The following is a 6,779-nucleotide window of genomic DNA, read 5'->3' on the forward strand; positions in this document are numbered from 1 at the left end:
AACAGACTTGTTAGAGTGAGTTAGAGTACGAGCTATGTGGTAGGCATGCGATAGCATGCGACATGAGGAAATGCGTTTGGCTTCAAGGCTAACGCGCTGTAGGACGCTCAGAGGGCGTAAGCGTACAGGCGTAAGTTTCTGAAAATCTATATTATCGACCTTGATTAACTTCGACCGTCACTCCAGCATCCCCTTAATGATTAATATATATATCTCGGTCCACGGGGGGTAAAGCGATACCTAACCTAATCAATCAATAGCCACAGAAAACAGACATGTGTGATGTGACCATGCACATTGCCAGCGCCACATTTGCCTCTTGCGCCCAAAATTCCAAAAGGACATTACCCCCACCACTTCGTAGCGACGACGTGGACGACGATAATGATGACGTTTCTTAATACAAAAAGTTTTACATTCGTATTTTGCGTCGCAATATCTCCGCTCGTAAAGCACGTAGAGAAAAAATAAAAACACTTTTATTATATATCCCGACCGGTTGCAGTCGATTGAGCACACTTAGGGTGGAGTCCCATGAAGCGTATTTGCCGCGTATCGCGTAACCGCGTAACCAATCAATAATCAGTAAAACGCGAAATCATAACAGCGGATCGCTTCTGATTGGTTACGCGGTTACGCGATACGCGGTAAATACACCTCATGGGACTCCAGCCTTAGAACTTGATCGGTTCAGCCCTTATCGAGCTCCGATAATCTCGATTGGCTGCAACTCGCCGGCTCGCGTAAAGTAGCCACGGTAGTGGCGCTGCGCGTAGCTTAGCGCCGAGACACTACCAGTGTCTCCAGATTCTAAACGTTTACACTGGTTGATAGTTTATAATTGTGTAGTGGAAACTACTTATTACAGTACTCAATGCAGTAGTGTCGAATGCTTATAACTATTGCCGTTGAACAGTTATTATTAGCCTTCTGTTAGTTACTATTAACATTCTAATAACTTTTTTCCGTACGAGCACCTAATATTCGAATAAATGAATAAAGAATTAACGAAAATTCCTATTCCATAATACTTTATTTTTATTCATCAAGAAATAAATAAAGTAACATTTGTGTACAAATTTTTAATGCACATCCTTAAAATATTTTTTAAGTTAAACGAATTAAAGTAGATATATATGAGATAATATTTTATTGCATGTATAAAATAACATAACTTATTCCTTATATACGTAAGATAATGAAGCTTAATATTTTTTATATATTTGCAAAAATGATGAAACTTTACCCGGAACACGAATGATCGTGTGTAATGAAAGACCGGAAAATCAACGAATTAAAAGTTTAAGCTTTTAGAGGAATAAATTTCTCTTGTTGTTTAGAATGATTAAAATTTTTTATTAAAAATTTCTGAGAACGTAATTAAATTTTCTTTTTCAACATACGTTTAACAATTCGGAAAATAAAGAGAGATCAGATAGACTTATACGTACAATACAAAGGTTAATGCTGTACAATTATCGCGTGCGCTTTTCTTAATGCCAACACATATACGTTTTAAGCTGTGTATTTGCTACTAACACACCCAATAGCTATACTTATGAAAGATGCATTCTGGAAGATAAGCACTTCATGGAGAGAGTAGGAAGTAGTTGCTGCGCGAATGCAAGGAAGAAGACCAAGAGAAGCTTCTAGGAAGGCAAAGTCAGACGAAAATCGTAACTGTTCGTTTTGTTAACTCGACGTTAAAATGGTTCTCAGTTATTAATATCTGTGAAATGGCGCTAATCTCGCTTATAAGACAGTCACGAGTATGTTCACGTAGGCGACGTAAATACTTTCCTAGAATATACGGTAATTTTAATCCTAAGGATAGTTATTAACACCTTTAGGTTTAATAATAGTATACAATGCGTTTCAGAAGAATCAAAATGTCATTGCTGTCAAATTTTAATTGTTGAAAAACTTTTTAATACATCTTTGTCTATTTTAACGAAGTTTTAAAAATAAAATTTATTATATTAACCATGATATTGAATATTGATTATTTAAATGCGACGTTTTTAGAAATTCATTAATATATAATTTGTGAAGGGCATAGCGGAATAAGTATGGTAGAAATGCCCTAACGGCTTTTTGAGTTGATCTTTTTTTCTAAGATAATTTATATAAAAAGATCTAATTTTAGACTTCTATATGGAGACTTGATCAAGTTAAAACGAAAAAACGGTTTTTTTACAATTTACATAGCATTTTTTGGGCTACAAGAAATTATTGTAGGCCATAATGAGCCCGAAAGTTTTGTTCCTAAGTCCAGTAGTAGTACATTAATGAGTACGCAGTCATCAACACAACAAAGTACAAATTCTTATGACATTATGTTTCTTTGATAATATACTTTTGACAACGTCACAATCACAGAATATTTAAAATCGAACTTGTTTTTGTAAAACAATAACATAAAGGAAAATTTCAATAAATTTACATCAATAATAGATATATAGCTGAGAATAAAACTAAAGGGAATCACACAAAATAAACATCCGTTTTAAAACATTATGTAACTTAATTCGTACTTATTTATTAAATAATTCATGGCTCTCTCTGTGACAAAATGTTTGTGAGTCAAATCTGTTCTAGTATGATGTAATAATAAAATTTACATTTATTTTAAATTATACGTTTAGATTTGCATTCTTTTATTACTCGTCTAGGATCTTTTCTCCTTTATATTATTGCTTAGTAAAAATATTTACCATGACTAATATGACACTTACTTTTTTAATGTTACAGCATCTTGGAAGGATAATAATGTTACAAGACGATTAATTTCTGCGTGGAAAGAACATGAGAATAATTTCAAAAATGGAAAATACAAATCTTTAGAAATATGGAAAAAAATTGTCATTGTTGTTCAAAATAATAATAATCAGTGGGTGTATACTGATACAATGCGAAAATAAATTTAAAGAACTGCGTAAAAAGTATGTTAAGGTAAAAGACCACCACAACAAACAATCAGGCAAAAGTCCAATGACATGTAAATTCTTTAATGAATTTGAGGAAGTACTGGGAGATAAACCTTGTATCCAACCTGTGGCCCTGGCTTCCAATTTGAGAAGACGATCAATAAGTTCTCAAGATAGTGACACAGAAAATCGATCTAATAAAGATAAATGTAATAAAGAGAGAGAGATGAATCTGATGGAAGAAAAAAAGTAAAAAAGAGGTTCAGAGGGAATTGGGTGAGTGGTCTGCTTCTTTACGTGAAGATGCTAGACAGAGGGAGCAAGCAAAAGAACAGCGCCACAAGGAGCTGATAGCAGCATCTGATCGAGCAATTACTGCATACAAGGAAATGATGGGAAAACTTATTGACAAGTTATAAAGAATATATTGAAGATGTTTAATCTAGATTATTATTCTACTTTTTTGTAATTATGTCATAGTGTAAGCATAAAATATTTTATTACAAGTGTTCTAAAAAAAGTTTATGATATAGTAGAAGAGAGATTAGAATAATTTTAATTTTATATTAAACTTATGTCTACCTGAAAGATTTTGCATATTAATAAGTCTACTCTTTTCAGTTAACTTCTTGCATCATTCATCTCTTCTCTTTGATTTTTGTTGTAAAACATTTTATTTGGCTTTTATCGTATAATAAAACATTTTATTTTTATTAAACATGTTCAGAAATAATGTTCTTCATTTTTGTTTTTTTTAACAAATACAAAGTTTAATATTTCAGAAGATTATTAAAGAGTTTGAAGAAAAGGATATGTTTTATATGAGATTCCTAATATTGTATCGTTATTAAACTAGTGACATTAATTTATAAGTTACATCATATTATCTATTAGCACAAAATAAGTTTGGAATATTTGATGCCATATTGTGTTATAAGTATTATTATAAGTATCTCCATTATTATTATCTCCTGTAATTATCTTTTTCGTTATTGTCAAACATGTAATAATTTGTGAGAATAAAAGTGGGATTTATAAGTGTAGATTTAATCACTAAATATGGCAGCAATAAATATTCTCTTTATTCAAATAATAATTATGTGAAATGACGTAATAAATATATTTTGACCAAATAAATTTATTTATATTAATTATATGTAATTTAAAATTCAGTTGTTGAAAATCCACACAAAATAAAGAAGACTATATATTAACATGTTTTACCTTATATTATTTCCTTATTATATTATACAGTAAAATATGATTTCTTGGTACCATTAGATTGAACGTACATCCTGTAAATCAAGCTAATAGTGCTGCTAAATAATTACGTTTTGCTGAACCTTGTGCATCATTGTTAATAATATCTTCCCTTAGCTCAATTGTCTCTTGATCCCGATTTTGTTCATTTCCTTCATTATGTCTTCTCTCTTCAATAAAATCATCAACTCTGCCATTACATCCTTGAAGACGCAGATTATGTAATATACAACAGGCCAATATTACATAAGGATAAATTACAAATTAACAAATTATAAAAAACTAATAAGTTTTTGCAGACTCTTTTAATTAAAACAATTAATAAAACCATAAAATATGTATTACAGGCAATAGGAGTCGACGCTGGTTATCAATTAACGCAATTTTTCTTAATACTAAATATAAACCTTAACTTCGAATGTTTCTACTCATGGTTTGAGTCTTCATCAGCAATCTTTCACCCTAGCGCAACGATTGGAGTATTGTATGACAAAATGATATCTCCAACGTTCTTCCTCTCAAAAATTGAACCGTTTACTGTTATGAGGTAAGTCACATACTCACAAAGTTAGAAAGCTGAGTGGCAATAAGAACTCAAGCTCACACAGTCATAAGGAATCAGTTCTGCCATACTCATATGTAAATATTTAAGTCGGAATCTTCCCTTTAATAGAGCAAATGCTCTCTATATTACTTGTCTCATTTTTGATAATTCTTTGTTGATGTTCATTTGTACCTACATAAGAAATATCAAGAAATAAAATGTACAACCAATTTTTTGTAATTACAATTTTTTGTTACATAGCACATGCTAGCTATTAAATTACTACAAACTTTGCATGCTGCGTTCTGCAATTTTAGTAAACTACTAGCTTTCATGTAATCTAGCACGAAAAAATCTCATTGTATGTTATAAGCTTTACAATTCAATCGATGGTATGATAGAAAAAATAAAAAAGCAATAAATTTAACTAACTTCTGTCAAATTTCCTTTGTTTATATAGGGTGAAATGCACCAAGATAACACTGGATATGCTTATCACAATAATATATTCGTTTCTTAGTGTGCATGTCCACTAAAGAGGCCTGACTCGAAGCTTTGTGGTCGGCCGCAGCGTTTCGTCCTGGTCCCACACAGTGGCGTAACTAAGCCTATGTGCGCCCCCCCGCAAATTTATTTAGGCGCCCCCTTTTCTTCCGCCTTAATTTTTTGCATTTGAACCTTGAAAAGGTTCCACGTGTATTATGCAGCGTCGCGTCACGACACGATTTTTCACTTACCGCGCGGCAAATGTTTCGATACGGTAACGCATCAAAATAAATATCTACCCTGGGCAGACTGCCCATCATATACATGCATGAATTTTCATGTAGGTAACTAGTTCAAACAAAATCAATCACAGATTCTTACAAATTAAAATTATTTGTTAATACTATGATACCTAGATGCGATCATACTCTTCATTTTATATAGTTTTTGTAAACGACAAGAAAACCACGAAGATTTTGCTCACAACTTGATTTGTTTAAAAACTATTTTTATTTAAAAAAAAAATTGAAAAAAAAACATTTTTCCTGTAAGTGATCAAGTATATTCTTTACAATGGCGCTGACTATGTTCATTTACTAAATTCGTGATTGTATAGTTTTCAGGGCGTTAAATGAAATTTTAGCACGAAGGTCACCCCATAAAATAAAGGTAAAATTTCAACGCCTGTGATAAAAACAAAATTTTTTTATTTAACCGAGGGTAACAATGGCCATTTCCGAAATGGCATTTCGCCACTCGGCTTACGGGGCGTCAAATCGTCAATTTGACGATGATACTTTGAGATTGAAACCACTATTTTACTTGACCTTTTTTAATGACTCTTTATACATATTTTACTTTTTTACTAGCGCCCGGCGCCCCCGCCTTTGGTGCGCCCCCCCGCACCGCAGGGTCTGCGGGGTCGTTAGTCACGCCACTGGTTCCACACTACTAGACTCATCAGTAAGGCGATATAGTGTGGGACTTGCATGACAAAATGATATCTCCAACCTTAGACGCCTGGAATGAATCCAGAATGATGTTTCTATTTAAAGGGAATTCGCGCGGCTGCGGTGCTCACGCAAACCGAGTGAGTCCCGTGGACCTCTAGTGGCGAGTCGCCACACTAGAAAGAACTTCCCACAATTCTCTTGTACAGATATCCATAAATCTAAATTTCTGAATAACCTTGAATCATTTACAGAGCCTGAGAATCCCACAAAGCAATCTGTAAATACCAGATCTGCATTTCAAACAGCTTGCAAAGAAATAGCGTATTCACATTTCTTGGTTCTATATGATTCAGAGTGAAGCTACATAAAAATATGAAAATAAGTTGAGATATGTATTAAAATCAAAAGAAAGATGATTAAGATATTAAAGAAATATAATAATATTACATGTGGAGCAAGAATGGGTATGTGTGAACCATCAATAGCTCCCATAACATCTGGAAGGATACCAATTTCAATGAACCTTCTTTTTACAGTAATTAGTTCATCTCCTTATGGCCATACAATAATTTCATCTGCTATATCATTTAGAGCAGTGCTCGGAATTAG

The 6,779-nt window shown here is 32.8% G+C and overlaps 1 long non-coding RNA gene across 1 annotated transcript in view; it reads left to right on the top strand.

The window, feature by feature from the left end:
- Nucleotides 1-3,735, top strand: part of LOC108767446 (uncharacterized) — a 20,407-nt gene extending 16,672 nt beyond the window's left edge. Inside the window, exons 2-3 of the long non-coding RNA XR_001940430.1 lie at nt 1,051-1,061; nt 3,725-3,735. This is a non-coding gene — a long non-coding RNA (uncharacterized LOC108767446). The remainder of the gene's footprint in view (nt 1-1,050; nt 1,062-3,724) is intronic.
- The last annotated feature ends 3,044 nt before the right edge of the window (nt 3,736-6,779 follow it).

This window comes from Trachymyrmex cornetzi, unplaced genomic scaffold (assembly GCF_001594075.2).
Source record: "Trachymyrmex cornetzi isolate Tcor2-1 unplaced genomic scaffold, Tcor1.1 scaffold678, whole genome shotgun sequence".
Lineage (NCBI taxonomy): Eukaryota > Metazoa > Arthropoda > Insecta > Hymenoptera > Formicidae > Trachymyrmex > Trachymyrmex cornetzi.